This window comes from Giraffa tippelskirchi, chromosome 12 (assembly GCF_054371585.1).
Source record: "Giraffa tippelskirchi isolate mGirTip1 chromosome 12, T2T-mGirTip1v1.2.pri, whole genome shotgun sequence".
Lineage (NCBI taxonomy): Eukaryota > Metazoa > Chordata > Mammalia > Artiodactyla > Giraffidae > Giraffa > Giraffa tippelskirchi.
In genome coordinates, this window is record NC_137286.1 from 56,615,048 (window position 1) to 56,635,918 (window position 20,871).

Genomic DNA, 20,871 nt, shown 5'->3' on the forward strand with positions numbered 1-20,871 from the left:
GATTATCTTAATGTCAGTGGATGCAGGAAAAGCTAAGAACTGAAGGGATTCCTTGAGGAAAAAAGTAGACTTTTCAACTCATGGTTCTGAGAAATTTGACCGAAGAGAAAAACAGAAAGAAAAAAAAACCACAGGAGGGGGTTGCTATGTCCTTCTCCAGATCTTCCCAATCCAGGGGTCGAACCTGCGTTTCTTGTATCTCTGCAATGGCAGGCAGATTCTTTACCACTGTGGTACATAGGAAATCCAGAGTTATCTTACATACACCTAAAAAATGCTCCCCATTAAGTTATGGCACAACCTCAGTTGTAGGATGTATTATAATGTGAAAAACGCAAATCATCCTATTGATGAGACTTTCATCTATTTTGCACCCCCTCCCAAAATATATTTTTTTGGCAGTATTTCAAATGCACATCATTTGGAGTTAGAGATGATGGTTACTACTGGCTTCAAATGAGTCAAACTGACAAGTTTCCATTTATAAAAAAAGATTACATTTTGATATCTTTATAATGGGAAGCAATGTATTAATCTACAGTTTCTTTAAAAGAAAATTGTCCTCTTCATCCATCCTTCAATCAATGTAATGCTATAAGGATAGGATTTTCAACGTTACAAAAGTGATTCATTCAGTTGAATATATTCAATTGTTATTGGTGATGAAATTATTATTTAATTACTGTCAACTCTCTTCAAATATTGCTAGTAGGAATAGAACACTGACAGTAGAATGTAATTTATTAATCAATTTCATAGTACTGCTCAGCTAAGCATAAATTTACCAATTAAAGTAAATTAAATAACTAAACCTGGAAGGGTATATTTGTAACATGAGTATTTTGACCTTATATAATCACAATATTCATGGCCAGCTAAAAAATCTTTTTCTAGAATGAACAAAGCTTGTTCTGTGCAGAATGATTGGATTTGTATCAGTAACATCTCTGAACAGTTATTGACTTCCTCCCTCTCACCTTGCATCCATCATACATTCCCTTCATCTCTCGCTTTTTCCCATTCTTTCTTCATCCTGCTATCTCTTGCTTTCCCTTCATTATTTCTTTTTTTTCCTTTTTTCTTTTGCTTGAAGAAACAATTTGCTAATCTCCCTTGATACTTTTTCTTTTGATATTCCTTACTATAATTATGACCTTCCCAAGGGGGAACAGTGATAAAGAATCCACCTGCCAATGCAGGAGACATGGGTTCCATCTCTGGGTTGGGGAGATCCCCTGGAGAAAGAAATGGCAACCCACTCCAGTATTCTTATCTGAGAAATTCTATGGAAAGAGGATCCTGGTGGGTTACAGTCCATGGGGTTCCAAAGAGTAGGACATGACTAAGCACAGGCACAATATAATTATAATTTAAAAGCTTCACTTTTCCTCATAATTTGAAGGGAAAAATAAGAAGTACTGATTAATTTTTAATCCTATATTCAAAATAGTTTGCTCTTGTTGTGATAGTGAGGAAAAAAATTGATTAATATCTTTGCTTTTGGGGCACTCGCTATGAAGAAAAGACTGAGAAATTTACATATTGCATATTTTGTTGTCACTAAGTCATGTCTGACTCTTTGTGACCCCATGGACTGCAGCACTCTAGGCTCCTCTGTCTTTCACTGTCTCCCAGAGTTTGCTCAAATTCGCATCCCTTGAGTCAATGATGTTCTCTGAACTTTTATCCTCTGCCACCCTCTTCTCCTTTTGTCTTCAATCTTTCCTAGCATCGGTGTCTTTTCCAATGAGTTAGTTCTTCACATCAGGTGGCCAAAGTGTTGGAGCTTCACCTTCAGAATCAGTCCTTTAAATATTCGGTGTTGATTCTCTTTAGGACTGCATGGTTTGATTTCCTTGTAGTCCAAGGAAACTTGTTTAAATATCCACTTTTAAGTACGGTAGAACGGATTTAAGACTGTAAATTAGTGCTATGCTGTGCTTAGTCGCTCAGTTGTGTCTGACTCTTTGTGACCTCATGGACTCGAGCTCACCAGGCTCCTCTGTCCATGGGATTCTCCAGGCAAAAATACTGGAGTGGGTTGCCATGTCCTCCTCCAGTGGGTCTTCCCAACTCAGGGACTGAACCCAGGTCTCCAGCATTTCAGGCTGATTCTTTACCATCTGAGCCACCAGGGAAGCCCAACTCATTGTAAATTAATAACATTCAGTATAACAATTGATAAAGAATTGGACAAGCCCGCCTGGAAGGAAAGGATGCAATGAGGGCCTGTGATGGTCCCAGGACCTCCTTTCCTCCCTGTGTGGGGTCTCCTTGGGGCAGAATTTACAGGTGATGAGAGATCTGATGAGGACCAGTAGGAGTTCCTCCTACCAGTATATGGGATAGCTTCAGGGCCAATGGTTTGAGTACATCAGCTGAGATAGAATGTCTTTACACTACTTCTTAGATTTCCCAGGGGAAAGAAATAATCTGAAACATGATCAACCTACATGCCAAAGTGCATGTTCAAAAACCCAATTTAAACCTTAGCTGCAGGTTAACACTATTTTTCCAAATATATAAATTGTATAGTCTTCTGAAGCATCTCCTGCTCTGATTATAAGAGACAAAAGAAGACAAAGTAAATAAGCTCATATCATTAAATTAAGCCTCATGCCTCTCTTGGACTCAAAGTTCTCCCTATGCTAGCTATTTTCTCCAAGAGAATTAAAAGGAAGACTGAGCAGTATCTTAGGGGAGTAACAGATGGTTATGTCCATGAGTGAAATGCCACTGCAGATAGAACAGCAATGTGCAGCTGGAGTGCAAAGGACTTGAGTCACGTGATTCCCTTCTTCACATATGATTTCAGAATGAGTCAACACTTGGGGTGCCTAATATGTTATCATGGGCTGCAGCTGTAAGTTTGGGGAGATAATTTGTGGTCTCATATTTTATAAACTGAAATACTTCCCTTTCACTGGAAACCGCTTCTTGTGGCCCAACTGGAATAGAAACTTCCCAGAGAAAGGGAGAGAGAGAGAACAAGCAAGCAGAATATATTAGCAGAGCAAAGAGAAGAAAGAGAAGTAGGAAGGATTAGAGAATGACTTCTTTTTTCTCTTGTGGAAGTATCAGTTTTCTTTTAGTCAAAGGAGAGTGCTTTGTCATTGTTTTCTTTATAACATTGATGAATTTCTTTTTGAGTGGGTATTGGGTTTTATTTAAACACGACAGGAACAGAGATTTATAGGCAGTCCCCTCAGAGGCTGTTTGAAAGGCCCCACAAAGCTTCAGGGCACAGATGTGATTTCAGCGTTCACTTCTGGTAAATAACCAACAGTTTCATACACTCCACCCCTTCATCCTGATTAGCGAGCTCTCCTTGGAAAATGAAGTGTACTTGATGAAATTCAAAGCAAAGGCACAAGAGAGGATAGGAGGTAGGTTTTTGTGGAGTTTTTTTCGTTGTTGTTTTGTTTTCATTTCAACTTACACATTCTTAGAAAAATCTGTGGTATTCAACCTGTCCTTGTGTTTTTTATAGAGAAAGGCAATACTGTGGATGACAAATTGTATTCTAAATACCATTATACTTCTCTGTACAATCTGATAGTTCTAAAATTCTCTCTCTCTCTCTGTGTATATACACATAAAATAAATGATTCTAAGTGAAAGCAAAAAAGTGAAGGTAAGGACCTGGACACAAACTAATCACTATAAACATAAACCGTAAACCTATCACTGGATACCACCCCTTCTCTTATTCTATCTTGTGTGGTATGTACAATCAGTTATAGATTGTTTTAACTCAAAACTCATTGAAAGTTTTTATAATGTTTTTATAAATCCTTGTTTAATAACTGTATCATAATTTACAAAACTGTTTGATTTCAGATTGCTTATGTTTTCAATTTTTCACAATTTTGCATAGCACAGAAATTATATTTTGCACATAATATTTTTCTTCTAGTCCCTTAGTCAATATTCCGAAAGGTATCCTAACTTGGTATGAACATTTTTAAGAATGTATGGTTCATATTGACAAATGGCTTTTCAAAAAGATTGGATCCATTTACATTTCTACAATAGCCTCTTTGCCCTCACTAATAGGCATTATTTTCAGATTAAAAAAAAAAATTTCTCCAGTTATTTTTTAATGTTTAAAATTTACTAGGAAGGCTGAAAAAGCCCATTTTATTACCATTTACCAAATAATTCATCTCAAAATGTCTTAGTGAAATCTTAATATTTCTGTCTATAAATTTAAGGTATTAGAGATGCCATCACAGTACATTCAAATATTTATTTCCCAGATTCCCTTTGCTTTTAAGTTTTGACTGTTTTAAAAACTTTGTTTATCTTTAGCTATACTAAGATTAAAGTGTCAGATAAGGCTCAGTAGCATATTTTAAAAGTGTTATAGAAGTTCTTGACTTCAACAAAGGGGAGGCAAAAAAGAGTTAAAATTCTGAAAATACGGAAGAAGAAAACAACTGGATGACTTCTCTGTGTGGGTGAAAGAATAAACTTCAGCAAAGCAGTAACTTCAAACCCAAACTGTAATCTTCAGGTCCTACAATATGTCTTTGGGTTCCATGGGTCCAGCTTATCAACACGTGAAGTTCAAATAACAGGTAACATTTCTACGGTATTGCAGAGCTAGACAATTTTCCCTCGGTCTCCTTGGTGGGAAACAGAGAAAGTAAGGTTGCATTTGTCCCACCTGGGGCTGAATAGATCTAAGAGAAAACAGTGGGCAGGACAGCGTCTCCAGAGGGGAAGAACCCATACCACTGCCTCCAAAGGCACATTCCTTCCCTTTGCCTGCACTTGTCACGAGCCATCTCATCACTAGCAGCAGCCCAGCTCAGCTGGTGAGGAAAGGCAGACACATGGTGAACCCTGCTAAGTGGGGGCACATGTCCACTGTGCTCACTCAGACGCTGGCACATTTACCTTGTCTAGGAACCTGACTGTAGCAGAAACAGTGCCCAGAGTTCAGAACAATCTCCCACAAACATCAGGGCTGTCTCAGAAACAACTATTTTTTAATTCATTTCTATAAAAGCATATCTACAATTTAGATCATAAAAATGGAAAGAGCTGCAACATGCCTTAAGTGGGCTGGCTACACTCATAAAGGCATTTCGAATTAAAGGGAAGAATTCTAACCATCGGAACTTTCCAGAGTCTTTTGCTCATTTGGCAAATACGGGTCAGTGCTTACCCTGTGCCATGCACTATACTTGGATCTGAGGCTGTAAGAATAAAGACATTTCTAGTCCTGACTTCTCTTTGTTCATCAGTGGTAATGACAGATGCACGATTCATCATAAGTTTCCATAAACTAGTTTTTTGAATATTCTCTCTTCCAAACATCCAAGATTCTTTTCTTCATATTAGATGTGATTATTTAGTAGAAAAGTAATTTGAAATGCATGAAAATCTTCTGGGAGAATCTTATGAAATTAATTTTAAGCAAACATATCTTGAAAGAAATGTCAACGATTTTGTCAACGTTTGCATTAATGCCATCAATGCCCATCAAACCAACTTTATTTTCTCAGCAGATCACTTTCTATATCCTGGTCTCTATATCTGTAGACACAAACCAATGAGCTATGCATTTATGACAAAGATGGTCTGATTTAGTCTGAAAAGGAAGGACCCTAGACAACAGTCAAATATACATTTAGTGTATTCTGGACTTCTAGCCTGATTGATATTTGGCTTTCAGGGTGCTTTCCAATAGCAGGATTTTGTTGATAGGATTTCCATCAGGCTCTATTTATTTTTTCTATCATAACAATATACTAGGTAGATTTAACTCTTCGTTAAGAGTTTGAAGAAGTTAAGGAAATTCTCAATGTGTCATAGAAAAAAAAAAGACTACTGATTATTTAAATACTAAGTTTAGCATGATGTGGATCATAATAAACTGTGGAAAATTCTTAAACAGATGGGAATACCAGACCATCTGACGTGTCTCTTGAGAAACCTGTATGCAGGTCAGGAAGCAACAGTTAGAACTGGACATGGAACAACAAACTGGTTCCAAATAGCAAAAGGAGTACATCAAGTTTGTTTATTGTCACCATACTTATTTAAAGATAAATAAATATGCAGAGTACATCATGAGAAACGCTGAGCTGGAGGAAGCAGAAGCTGGAATCAAGATTGCCGGGAGAAATATCAATAACCTCAGATACACAGATGACACCACCCTTATGGCAGAAAATGAAGAAGAACTAAAGGGCCTCTTGATGAAAGTGAAAGAGGAGTGTGAAAAAGTTGGCTTAAAGCTCAACATTCAGAAAACTAAGATCATGGCATCCAGTCCCATCACTTCATGGGAAATAGATGGGGAAACAGTGTCAGAATTTATTTTTTGGGGCTCCAAAATTACTGCAGATGGTGATTGTAGCAATGAAATTAAAAGACGCTTAGTGCTTGGAAGGAAAGTTATGACCAAACTAAATAGCAATTAAAAAGCAGAGACATTACTTTGCCAACAAAGGTCCTTCTAGTCAAGGCTATGGTTTTTCCAGTAGTCATGTATGGATGTGAGAGTTGGACTGTGAAGAAAGCTGAGCGCCAAAGAATTGATGCTTTTGAACTGTGGTGTTGGAGAAGACTCTTGAGAGTCCCTTGGACTGCAAGGAGATCCAACCAGTCCATCCTAAAGGAGATCAGTCCTGGGTGTTCATTGGAAGGACTGATGTTGAAGCTGAAACTCCAATACTTTGGCCACCTCATGCAAAGAGCCGGCTCATTGGAAAAGACCCTGATCTTGGGAAGGACTGGGGGCAGGAGGAGAAGGGACGACAGAGGAGGAGATGGCTGGATCTCATCACTGACTCGATGGACATGAGTTTCGGTAATATCTGGGAGTTGGTGATGGACAGGGAAGCCTGGCGTGCTGCGATTCATGGGGTCACAAAGAGTTGGACATGCCTGAGAGACTGAACTGAACTGAATATAATTTAGCTAATTAGTTAGGAGCAAGAGTTTTGGAATATGGCAGATATTGGTTCACATCTTGACATCTACTGGGGACTAGTTTTGGTCTCAAACTCCCTGTTTTGGATGCTGTCTCCTCTCTGGCATGAGTCCTCTTAGGAATTCTTTCTGTACTCTCATCTTGCCAACTTTCTGAATCCAAACCTTTGATTTACCCCTGACCTCAAACCCACTGGAGCCCAATGCCCAGCGAACTGCTTCTTACTGCTGGATGAAGCCTGTTCAAAACCCACTGCAGGCCTATTCCCACTGAACTGTTTCCTACTACTGAATGCAAGCCTGGTTAACTTTGCCCTTCTCCTGCTTGGGTATGCTCTAAATTTTGAGCATAAAATCAGTCTGTATTTTATCAGTTTTGACTGACTCTTTTTTGTAGGCTAGAGCCTTCTTCCTGAGTGTGTTATTCCATGGGAAGGTGTCTAGGTGGATAAATCACTGGAGTTTTGCTTCCAAAGTTTAAGAATAAATAAATGTGCTTTGCTCAATGGATGCAATTCTTTGGAACTACTGATTTTTCAGAGGACTTTTAAAGTGAAAGCAATGGATTGTGGCTAAGGAAACAAATTTAGGAGCAAAAAATACCTAGGTCTAACAGCTACTTCAGATGGTAAAGGATTCACCTGTAATGTGGGAAACCCAGGTTTGATCCTTGGGTTGTGAAGATCCCCTGGGGAGGGGAATGGCTACCCACTCCAGTATTCTTGTCTGGAGAATTCCATGGACAGAGGATCCTGGCAGGCTACCGTCCATAGGGTCACATAAAATCAGACACAACTGAGTGACTAGCACTTTAATTTTTCACAACAGCTACCTCCACTGCAAATTTAGCACAGAGCAGTGAAAGTTACTAATACCCATTATATCTAAAGTCTCCTACTGACAGAAAATAAAATATGCTAAATAAAGTGATTAGCAGGTGGCAAGAAAAAACTAAATATTCACTGAAAGAATGAATAAAAGACAGAAAAAGGAGGGGAGATGGTACAATTTACTATTCCTATTACTCTGAATTTTTCCTTGGATCATGTTCATCTTTCTATTCATGAGTAGTTTCATGGCTTCTCCTCTTTAACTTCAGAAGTATACCATCCACCCACATCCAGAGAATCCCTATCAGAAAAACTATAAAGTTCTTAAAAGAAAAATTTCAAATTAATTTTCTCCCTTCTATCTTTAGTACTGAATTTTCTTTAAAAATGTGAGAGAAAGATTTTTTTCAAGTATATAAAATATTTTCCTTCATTCTTTCTTTTGAGTTGTCTAAGAGGAGCCTAAATGTTCATACTCAGAGCCATATAACTTGGGGATGAGTGGGAAAGAGTGATAAAGCAACTCAGCTTTTGATTGCTTGACGGCTAGTGTTAAATACTCTCTCTGGTGATGGTGGAGACTTTAAGACAGGTTTGCTGCTGTGGAAAGGGTCAGATAAAATGGGGTTCATGCTTGAGGGACATAGTGAATGGCCAGACTGAGAACTGAGAAGAGCTGGGTCTTTCCAAACAATCTGAGAGTGTCTCAGGAGCTTTTGAGAGCTTTTTCAACCACGGAGCTCTTGGGCAGAGCACTTTATCCAATTGGCATGTCAGTTTTCATACACTGCTGTCACTTTTCAGCTCACAGAATTGTGTCCTGTTAGTGAAGCCAGTTTTTTATCTTAACTTTGCTATCACAGTATTGTGACTCTGCTAATGTCTACATGGAAGTATATGGACTGAAACATCAGAGTCTTTTTCCTTCTGGATTTGTATCACAAAGGTTGATTTAGATACCATTATATCAGTTATCTTTCACTATATAACAAACCACCTCAAAATTTAGTGGGTTAAAAATATTTTTCTCACAAATATCCAAGGGAGGAGGAAAGCTTGGCACGAAGGGGGTATGCTTTATCCCTGCTCCACTCAACATTAGTTGGGTTGGCTTACTAGGGCTGAGAGGACCCATGTTCAGGATGGGCCCCTCACATGACCGGCAAGTTGATTCTGGCTGTCAGATAAGAACTCGGCCAGGACTGTGGTTCTTCTCTATACGGACTTCCCCATGGGCTCTCTCACAGTGTGGCAGCTGTGTTCTAAGAACAAATGTTCTAAAAGAGCAAGGCAGAAGTGAAAGACGTGTATGACCCAGTCTCAGAAGTCAAATGAAAGTGAAAGAAATTGTCACTCAGTCGTGTCCGACTCTGCGATCCCATGGACTGTAGCCTGCCAGGCTCCTTTGTCCAGGGAATTCTCCAGGTAAGAATACTGGAGTGGGTTGCCATTCCCTTCTCCAGGAGATCTTCCCGACCCAGGGATCAAACCTAGGTCTCCTGCATTGCAGGCAGATTCTTTACCGTTTGAGCCACTATTACACCTGAGCCGAAGTCATATAGTGTCACTCAATTGGTCAAGGCAGTCACAAGAATAAGAGAAAAGGACATAGACTCTACTTCTCAACGGGAAAGTGGCAAACTTCCAAAGGACTTAAGTTATAAGAGATATTCTTACAACCATCTTTGGAAAGTACTGTGATGATGGGGGTTTACTCACTCAGTCACGTCCGACTCTTTGTGACCCTGTGGACTACAGCCCGCCAGGCTCCTCTGTCCGTGGGATTTTCCAGGCAAGAATACTGGAGTGGGTTGCTATTTCCTTCTCCAGGAGAACTTCCCAACCCAGGGATTGAACCCGGCCTCCTGTATTACAGGCAGTCTCTTGCATTGTAGGCAGATTTCTTACCAACTAAGCCACCTGGGAAGTCCTGTAAAGTATTGTGGGCCACAGTAATTATTGTGATTTATACTGAGAAAAGCTTATGACATAGATATTCTCATATTTTTTATTATTGATGTCAGCAACTAAAACATACACCTTTGTATTAAAATGTATAAAACTGATTCCAATGTTCAAAAACATGTTCAAATGTTTTCCTCTCAGAAGAAATAGTGAGAATATAGTCTTCTCCAAGTGTTTGTTTGTTTGTTTGTTTGTTTGTTTTTTACCATAGACTCTACATTTCAGCTTGGCTCTAGGGTATGTATTCAACACTGTTTAAGTCTACCTAAACCATTTGAAAAGTTATCCTTAGCTGATTTCTCCAGTTTCAAAAATAGTTTTGAGCATTTGTGATATTTGGCCATTCTTTGTTCTTTCAAGGTGATTTTTATTCAGCTCTTGTCAAACAATCATATTGCAGTAGTTTAGTTTGGAACGAATCATGCAGAATTTAAAGAGGGCTTTCCATCATTCATACTGTTTCAGTGTTATTAATGGGAGGAACCTTAGTCTGCATCAGTCTGTATCCATCAGAGATCCTAACTGCCACCAACGGTTACCAACACTGTTGCAAGCATCAGAGAGATTCCTCGAAAGGATACTGGGTGATTCACAGAATTTCTGGGAAGGCTGTACAATCAGGCTTAGGAAAATAGGGCCTGGGTAAGAGGAAGAACCATGGTTTGTATCCCACCGGGCCAGGGAGAGCACCAATGCTGTCTCTGCTGACCCATGGATGTCACAGCCATTGGGCACTGGAGACTATTGGTAGCCTAGTTAGGAGGGCTGGGCCCAGATAAGTGAATGCTGCGGCCACCACAACCACTATCATCACAGCAGACTCTCTTGTTGTTGTTGTTCAGTTGCCAAGTCGTGTCTGACTCTTGGAGACCTCACGGACTTCAGCACGCCAGGCCTCCCTGTCCCTCACCATCTCCTGGGGACTGTTGAAACTCATGTCCATTACATTGGCAATGCCACCCAACCATTTCATCCTCTGTCGCCCTCTTCTCATCTGCCTTCAGTCTTTCCCAGCATCAGGGTCTTGTCCAATAAGTCAGCTGTTTGCATCAAGTGGCCAAAGTATTGGAGCTTCAGTATCAGTTCTTCCAATGAGTATTCAGGGTTGACCTCCTTTAAGATTAACTGGTTCGATCTCTTTGCTGTCCAAGGGACTTTGAACTGTCTTCTCCAGCACCACAGTTTGAAAGCATCAATTCTTTGGCACTCTGCCTTTTTTATGGTCCAGCTCTCACAACTGTATGTGACTACTGGACTCTCTACAATTCCTGTATAAGTAGCTCCAGATTCAGAGTACAAGGTACATTTATTTCATTTGTCAAGTCTAGGCTATAAGAGAAAATGGTCAGGCATGTATCTAGCATCTTCAGATTACTTGGAAGAGAAGCATGCTCTGGCTTTTATCCAGGTTTAGAAAAGACATTCTTACTCTGGGCAGAAAAACAAAAACATGGATTCATTACAGTCTTTTTCTTCTGAGCCACTTAGTACAGTTCAAGATAGCTGCATTGGTCAGGGTGGACTAGGTACTGCTAGACTAACAACAAACACTCCAAGCTCTTAGTGTTTTAAGCCAACAGAGGTTAATTTATCATATTCATCATACAAATTCATTGCTGGTTGGCAGGGAATATGTGCTGTACTGTCCTTACTTTGGAATAGAGGCTGGTGTAGCCTATAGCATTTGAAATGTTGTGGGTTATAATTGCAAAATAAAAGGAAATTTGGTGAGTTGGAACTGGCTTTTAAAGACTTTCATGGGTAATACTTTTCCTCATATTTCATTAGCTAAAACAAGTCAGATGGCTGCACCCTATTTCACAGAGGCAGACAAATGCAGCTCTACCATAAACCTGAAAGGATGAGAACTGGAATAATGGAACGAGCCTTAGTGACCACACTAAGTCACCCATCTAGTCACCAAAATCAAGCTAACTCTTCTTCCAGGAGGCAATGTACTCCTTCCATATTCAAGAGAGGCAATTCAAAGTCCCTATTCAGTACTCCAGGATCTCTCAGGGGTTTATACTCTTCTCTTCATCGTGGGGTGACACATGGTAGTCTCACAGCTGAAAAGTGACTATTTTTGATTCAGACATGATCAACATATCTTTCACCCAGTATACAGTGAGATAAAAGGACAGCACAACCAAAATAAATCCTTTGTTTGGAGAAAGGGAAGGATGGAGACAGAGCAAACAATGAAACCCTCTGGGAAGACATTTTTAAGTGCCTTGATCAGGTGCTAAGGCTCCTTCTCAGGGAAACTTCCTTTTTCCATGGTAACCTATGGACCTGGGCTCCACCCTCTGAGATTTCTTTTTTGTTTGTTTTTCTTTATTTTCCGTGGCTATATTTGAAGTGGATATCAGGTTGCATATATTCTTTGGAGACTGAACAGACTTCTTAGCCTTATTCTCACCCTGAAATGATGGAGATACAGTTTCTTTTTTAGGTTTCAAGTATTTACAGTATCTCTTCTTTATTTTTTAAAAATTATGTTTTGGGATAATTGTAGATTTCACATGTGACAGTTAGGAACAATACAGAGGGATCATGTATATACTTCACCCAGTTTTCCCCAAAGGTAACATCTTCCATAATTATAGTACAAAACAATACCATAACCAGGAAATTGACATCAATAATCTACTGATCTTATTTGGATTTCACCAGTTTTATATGTACTCATTTGTTTGTATGTGTATTTAGTTTATGTGATTTCATCATGTGAGTATTTGTGTATTTCATTACTATCATCAAAATTAGAACAGTTCATCATTATCAGGATCCCTCGTGTTGCTATTTTGTATCTATAGGTCCCATTTCTAACCCCTGAGAACCACTAATCTGTTCATTTTCATTTCAAGAATATTATATAAATTAAATTTTATAGCGTGCAACCTTATGGGATTGGCATTTTCACTCAACATAATTACCTTGGGGCCAAATCCAAGTTGTTGTATGTATCAATTTTTGTTCTTTTTTATAGTTAGGTGGTATTTCATAGTATGGATGAACTATAATTTTTTAACCATTCGCCTATTGAACAATATTTGGATTGTTTCCAGTTCATGGATATTGTGAATAAAGTGACTGGGGAAATTTCTTTTTTTTGGTATGAAAGCAAGTCTTTATTTCTTCAGGATAAAAACTGAAGGGTGCAATTTCTAGATTATATGGCAATCATGTGTTTACTTTCATAAGACATTGCGAGCCCATTTTCTACAGTTGTTGTACCATTTTACATTCCCACCAGTGATGTTTGCTTCATTGAGTTTCCCTGCTTCCTTGCCAGCACTTGGAATTCCACTATTTTCATTTTAGCCATTCTGTTAGTTGTGTAGTGATACCTCATGGTTTTAATTTGTAATTCCCTAATAGGCAAAGATATCAAGTATCTTTTCACATGCTTGTTTGCTATCTGAATATTCTCAATGGAATGTCTCTTTGTCTTTGTTTTCTAAGTTACTTGTTTGGTTTTCTATTATTTTCAGACCTGAGATATCTTTATATATTCTAAATACTACTGTGTTATTGAATATGTGGTTTGAAAATAAATTCTTCCTATCAGGAGTTTGACTATCCTTTTAACCAAATCTTTTGCAGAATCAGAGTTTTTATTTTAGTGAGGTCTAACCTATCCATTTTTCCTGTTATTACCTATACTTTTGATATCAAGTCTCAGTAACTCATTCTGAAGATTTTGTTCTATTTTTCTTTTCTAAAAAATTTATCATTTTCCATTTTAACCTGTCTTTTAAGTTCAGGGTAGTAGGTTCTTAGTTTGTTTTTCAGTATAACTCTGAAAACGCTGGTATTTTTATCTATTTGGTTTCATTTAGCATCATATATCATTAGTTATATTAATAGTATTTCTCATATGTAATTTTTGTATTTGCAAATTTATTTGAATCTCACTTTCATGGCCCCGTATCTGTCTCTGTCTCTCTCTGTCTCTTTTTCTCTGCTGCTGACTGTACTAAATGCATGCTATGTTGACTACTTATTTAATATTCACAATCATCCTATGGAGAAGGATCTCTAAAACAAACAAGAAATGGAGACCTAGAGAGTTTAAAGAACAAGCTTTTGACATAAAATAAGCGAGTGGTGAAGGCAGAAATTCAGATAGCCTGACTTCAAAGCCCCCTTACCCTGTACTGAATTGGGATGTATAACTATCTATAATAAGATAAATTATACACATCAGTGGTATGTGTATATAAAGCATTACTAAACCAAATGTGAACAGAAATGGCTGATTATAACATATTATCACCCTAGTGGCTTCTCATATCACTTTTGCTTCCTGTTTACTAAGGTTAATTACAGCCCTTTCTTGTGAGGTGCTGTAGCAGAGTTTCTGAGGTAAGCATGTCTATAATACCCCAACCTTTCCTAGATGAACACAATGTTAATATGATATATCCTCAGAGCCCTGCAACATAAATTGGAACTGAAGTGCCAGGAAGCATGAAAAATGGCAGAGTGACAATATACTGTGTCAGTGCTTACAATTATGGGCTTTTAATATCCGGATCATTGAACTACTATATACATGATGTATAGTATCAGTGTGGGAGCAACGTGGCTCTGTTGTCTGGAAGGCCATCCTGCTTCCCTAGACTTCTCAGTTTAAAGTATCAAAGAGAACGCTCTCAGGTTGTCCCAGGGACTTGGATCTGTGTGTGGGATCAACTCCCATTATGACGCTGCAAAACCACAAGGATCTCAGCAGTATTTTGTTTAGTCATCCCAAGTGTTGCTGTGCAGAAATGCTCTAAAACCAACATTTAAGAAAATTCTTCAGTTACATTAGCAAAGCTATCTCAAGTGACCGTTCTCGTTCAGAAAATACCCACAAGTGTGAAACCAGATGTTTTACAATTTAATTTTTGTTTCTGAAGTTAGAGAATAATATCTTAAAATTTCTCCCTTCCCCTTTTTATCTTAAAACCAAGCTTACAACTACGATCCTGAATTTTCCCGAAAATGTAAAATATATTGTTGAATTTTAATCTTTCTATTCAATTGAAAAAAAAAGAGCAGAAAAGGCAGAAAAAAAATTGTAAATTAAAACAATGACCAAACAACCCAACCCCAAATGCAAGCAAACAGACAAACAAATGTACAAGGCTGGTTTGGTTAACTGGTTTTAATTTGTGTATTTTCCATATTTCACGGGTTCCCCAGGTGTGCTAGTGGTAAAGAACCTGCCTGCCAATGCAGGAGTTGTAAGGGAAGTGGGTTTGATTCCTGGGTCGGGAAGATCCCCTGGAGGAGGGCATGGCAACCCACTCCAGTATTCTTGCCTGGAAAATCCCACGGACAGAGGAGCCTGGCGGGCTATAGTCCCTAGGGTCACACAGAGTTGGACACGATTGAAGTGACGTAGCATGCATGCATGCACGTTTCTTGAGTACAGTAGGGTTTGGAATGTGTTATAGTTCAGCTTTGGATCAAATTTGCATTTGGTTCTGAGGTGGTCCTCTTGTTTAGATCTGTACATTCCTTAGCATTTGACATTTAACTCTCCGCCATTGTAAGGGTAGGTTGCATCATTTAGCTATCATCATAGACAAGAGACACAAATGCGAGTTAATAACCATCAAAGGTGTCTATTTCCTCTTCCTATAAATCAGAACATGCTTTCCTACTGAATTTTGCAAGAAGGAAAACAGACTCCCTCCTGCCAATGTGAGGAAGTAAAGCTAAATCTCCCTCAAGATTCACTTTGGCTTCTTGCAGCTGTGTGTTAGTACCTTTTTATATGCAATTTTACTTCATTTAGTCTTTAAGGTTGTGCCTGAGGTTAGTTTAAAAGGTTAGTTAAATGTTAATGGATGTTAATGCTGCAATTAAATTGTTAAATCAATTGAAAACTGTGGCTCCATTTCTATCTGTGTTAGTGCCGGCCTGAGCTGCATTGGCGTATAAATTAAAAGCTGTAAATCTAGTGAAGTCTAATTAGAGACCAAATTTCTCATTTATCTTATTTTCACAGGACTGTAAGCACTGATAGATAATCAAGGAAGGGCTAAAACTTTTTAACATTAAAAAACTATTTTATCTATTTCAGGATTCAGGTGACTGATTATAATTCAGATCCAATTACTGTAAAAGGTCATATGTGAAATGAAGTTCTTTCAGACACTCTAAGTTTTCTTTTACAAGTTTGCATACAACCCACTACCATTCCCATCCCCCAAAGCAAATAAAAATACATTATTCAAGACCACCTTTAATGGCATCTTAGAGTAACCTTGGTGCTAAACAGTGTGTTTAATAGACTACTTCATTAACCCAAAGGGGGAAAGATGGATTTGGAAGCCTGGTAGGAGATTCATCAGGGAGCAAAATGAAGCCTTCATGGATGTCTAAGGTGAGGATTTTTTCACTGTTGCTTCATATTGGCCTTGCTTTACCCAGTGTCTGAGAATACTTGCATATAATTAGTTCAAATGAAAGGATTTGTCAAACTAAATCCTCCTCAGTTCAGTCCTGTAGAACTACTCTGTTAAAATAATTCTGTGTGTAACTCAACTTTGGTTCCATTTTAGTTGATCATACTTTTAAAAGAAATTCTCTTCACTATTCACTAACTTACGGCACTTAATGATGAGGTCTAACCATAGTTTTCGATATACAAATGTTGACATGAAGATATGTTAATTTCTACCTAAACTAGAAGATCAAAAATCATCTTTCCAAAGACTAGGAACACACACATAGGTTTTGGTTTGGAAAGCTGCTTTATTATTTAAAAATTTTAATGAAAATGATATTTTCCATGAATGTTAATTTCTTTAGTAAAATCTTCTGCCCCAAAAAAGTACTATTTTAAGAGAAGTTATAAATGGATATTCAACTCACTCACTCAACTATAAGAAGGCCTCATTCCTCTAATGAAGACACAAGCCATGTCCTTCTTTGTTCATATTCCTTCGAGTTTCAGCCACTGATTAAACCACAAAAGAACATCAGAAAGTGAATTGCTGAGCAGATTGAATGTTCTGAACTTTCAACTTTCTTAATTTTGTCATGAATTCAGATCTACTAAAACTCTTGATCACAGACTCTTGTAGAAAAGATACCCTGTTATGTTGCTTGTCCCCTGAAGCAAAGGAAAAAGATGTTCTATTCTTTCACGCTCAGAGAAACACTGATCTCCTAACAGCATGTTTGTTTCTTACTTACAAGCATTTCAAACTCAGGAACTAACACAATAACAGCAGCTGAACCAAAATCAGTCTATAGTCGTGAATTGCTGAGACTTTCAAAAGGAGGGGTCTACAACATCTTAACCAGAGACTGTGCATTTATGATGAAAAGGTACAGATGTAACAAGTACATACATGCCAAATACTTGGCATGGGACACATAGCCCATCTCTTTCTTTCTTTCTTTAATTAGAGAGGAAAAACAATAGCAAAAGATACAATGCCAGCCTTTTTAGCAGAGTAGGAGTTATCACTCTACCAGGTAGAAAGAGGCTGGGAAAGTCTTTGAATAGAAAAACTAGGATGGGATATTAGACTTTTTTTTTTTTTTTCTGATCACCAATCTTCTGGGAACAGGATTTTTTATATTCAAGTGTTGACAGGAAACCATCTACTGAGACTAGACAGATACCTAAGGGCTATTACTTAATGATCTCTGAGAATGATTTGCAGCTGAAGTCTAAAATTCTGCTGTTAAAAATAAATTCTTTTGAATTAGATATTTTTACTCAATGCACATGCAAACATCTTTTAAGTTCTACAAGCCACTGTCAGTCACTGATGTGACTGTTTCACAATGTGAAGCTGCTTCGGATCTAGGTCGAGGGCTGGTGGAGGTTATGAGTAAGGGGAATTTTCCTGGAGGCTGGCGAGGTGGGGGTCTGAGTAAGAATTCCTCCCCCAGTTGGGGATACGCAGAGACAGTGCTTGGAGGCAAGCTTTGGAGGCAACAAGGGACTAAGTTCAAACCTGGCTAATTTGCACATGTTCTAGGGCACCAGGTAAATTTCCCAATCTGTCTTTGCTGGCATTTCCTCACCTTTTTCTTGGTTCTTCTCCATCCATATTCCCAAGGCTTTAAATGCTATCTGATCATAGGTGACTAGTGAACATATTTTTAGCACGGACCCCTGATTCCTAAATACTTTTATTAGATAGTTTTACTGATATGGCTTCTTAGATTCATTTATTCACTGATTCATTTATTAACTCATTTGTTCATTCATTGTTGAGTGCTGGAAACATGTCAGATCTTACAGTACCATTAGAGGTTCTAGAGTGAGCAGCATCATTTACTTGCCCTTTTAGCGTTTATATTCTAGAGAAGGAGTAGATAGTGAACAAAGAAACGAGAAATCTAACAATTTCCAAAAAAATATACACTATGTAAAAATTCAAGGCACAGTAGTAGAAGCAGAAAGTGATTGAGCATTCTCTTTTGGGTTGATGGGACAGGGGACAGAGATTTAGAAGACGTATAGCAACAGGCCACTATCTAATAGATATCCACAAGTGGGACTCATCAAAAACAGCTTTGGTAATTGTCTAACTCCCCAGCTTTCTCTTCTTTCTGAATTTCCTTCTCTTTCTGTTTTCCCACCTCAGTTAATGGCACCACCATTTACATAAAAACCTAGAAGGTTTTTTTTTTTTTTTTTTTTTGAGTCTTCTTTTATCATTACCCACTCCCCTGCAAATCCTATCCACCAGCAGTGCGTGTTCGGTCTCACCAGTTGTGTCCAGCTCTTTGAGACCTTATGGACCATAACCTGCCAGGCTCCTCTGTCCAAGCAACAGTTCAGTTCAGTTCAGTTCAGTTGCTCAGTCGTGTCCGACTCTTTGTGACCCCATGAATCGCAGCACACCAGGCCTCCCTGTCCATCACCAACTCCTGGAGTTTACCCAAACCCATGTCCATCGAGTCGGTGATGCCATCCAGCCATCTCATCCTCTGTTGTCCCCTTCTCCTCCTGCCCCCAATCCTTCCCAGCATCAGTGTCTTTTCCAATGAATCAACCCTTCGCATGAGGTGGTCAAAGGATTAGAGTTTCAGCTTTAACATCAGTCCTTCCAATGAACACCTAGGACTGATCTCCTTTAGGATGGATTGGTTGGATCTCCTTGCAGTCCAAGGGACTCTCAAGAGTCTTCTCCAACACCACAGTGCAAAAGCATCAATTCTTCGGCACTCAGCTTTCTTCACCATCCAATTCTCACATCCATACATGACCACTGGAAAAACCATAGCCTTGACTAGAAGGACCTTTGTTGGCAAGGTAATGTCTCTGCTTTTCAACATGCTATCTAGGTTGGTCATAACCTTCCTTCCAAAAGAGTAAGCGTCTTTTAATTTCATGGCTGCAATCACCATCAGCACTGATTTTGGAGCCCCCAAAAATAAAGTCTGACACTGTTTCCACTGTTTCCCCATCTATTTCCCATGAAGTGATGGGACCAGATGCCATGATATTAGTTTTCTGAACGTTGAGCTTTAAGCCAACTTTTTCACTCTCCTCTTTCACTTTCATCAAGAGGCTCTTTAGTTCTTCTTCACTTTCTGCCATAAGGGTGGTGTCATCTGCATATCTGAGGTTATTGATATTTCTCCCGGCAATCTTGATTCCAGCTTGTGTTTCTTCCAGCACAGAGTTTCTCATGATGTACTCTGCATATAAGTTAAATAAGCAGGGTGACAATATACAGCCTTGACGTACTCCTTTTCCTATTTGGAACCAGTCTGTTGTTCCATGTCCAGTTCTAACTGTTGCTTTCTGACCTGCATACAGGTTTCTCAAGAGACAGGTCACATGGTCTGGTATTCCCATCTCTTTCAGAATTTTCCACAGTTTGTTGTGATCCACACAGTCAAAGGCTTTGGCATAGTCAAGCAATAGTAGATTGATATTAAAGCATTAACTCATAGAAAGTTGACAAATGGTCAGTGGACTTAGGTGACTACCCCAGGTTATACAACCAGTCAATGGTGGATCCTAGGCTTGTTTAGAATCAGACTTTCTAGCACCATCTTTGCATTTTTTCCCTTCTGACTTTGAAGGAGGGGCTGCAAAAGGGACAAGAAGAGCTGCAAGTGCCCCATATTTGTCCAAAGGTTTTCCCAACTCCTCAACTTTACCATACCTTACCAGACAATTTCTACTCAAAGCTGGGTTTTACTTGTTTCCTGCAATTACTAAGCCAGTCTGAACTCTCTCACATACCTTCTTTTGCGTTATTTTGAAAGTACTCCCTGATCATTTCATGCTTTGTCCTATGTTACTGCTATATTGTAAGTCCCTAGAAGATAGAGGCCAAGTCTTCTCCTTCCATGTTTACACTTGGTGTTCAATAAATGCTTGTTACAGTTAAACATAGATTTTATCTTCTATTCTCAGAAAATTTACAATCTAGCAGGTGCCATAACCAAAGACTCATGACAAAACTTAAGTGACGGCAAATCAAAGTGAGCAATGAAATGCCATAACATCGAGTATTTTACAAACTGATGAGCAAAAGAAATCACTGGAAAACTGAAGAATGAGTATTAGCTTTAGTTGAGGAGGAGGAGAATGGGATGAATAGATTTCAAATATGACAATGAATATGTCGTTACAGATCAGGCTGACATGATGAGAGTCAAGGGTTCTTTCAAAAGATGAGTTCATGCACAAACATTTATCAAATCTTACCAGATGTCACGTACTCTATGGCATACACAATAGCAACTGAAATAAATATTGCTTGTGTCTCATGTAGTTGATAGATTAGCAACAAAAGACCATGAATTGAACAAGCTATGTTGTGATGGGAGTTCATATCTGAAGCATCTAACTTCTGGAGGAGGAACATCAAGAGGGGATTTCTGAAAGAAATGCTGTTTGCTGCTTGGAGAATTATTAATGGAAGGCAAAAGTTGAAAAATTTAGATTAGACTAGATCAGATGGTACTTTGTATAGCCTCAAACACTGGGGCTACCAAATTTGATGGCTAGAGGGAGTAAAAAGGGAAGGAAAAGGGAGGAGGTAGAAGAGTCTGGAGGGAGACGTTACTGGGGGTGAAATGAGAACTTCTGTTAAAGTCCCACAGGGAGCCAAAGAAGGAATGTCTCTGGGGAACATTTGTAAAAACA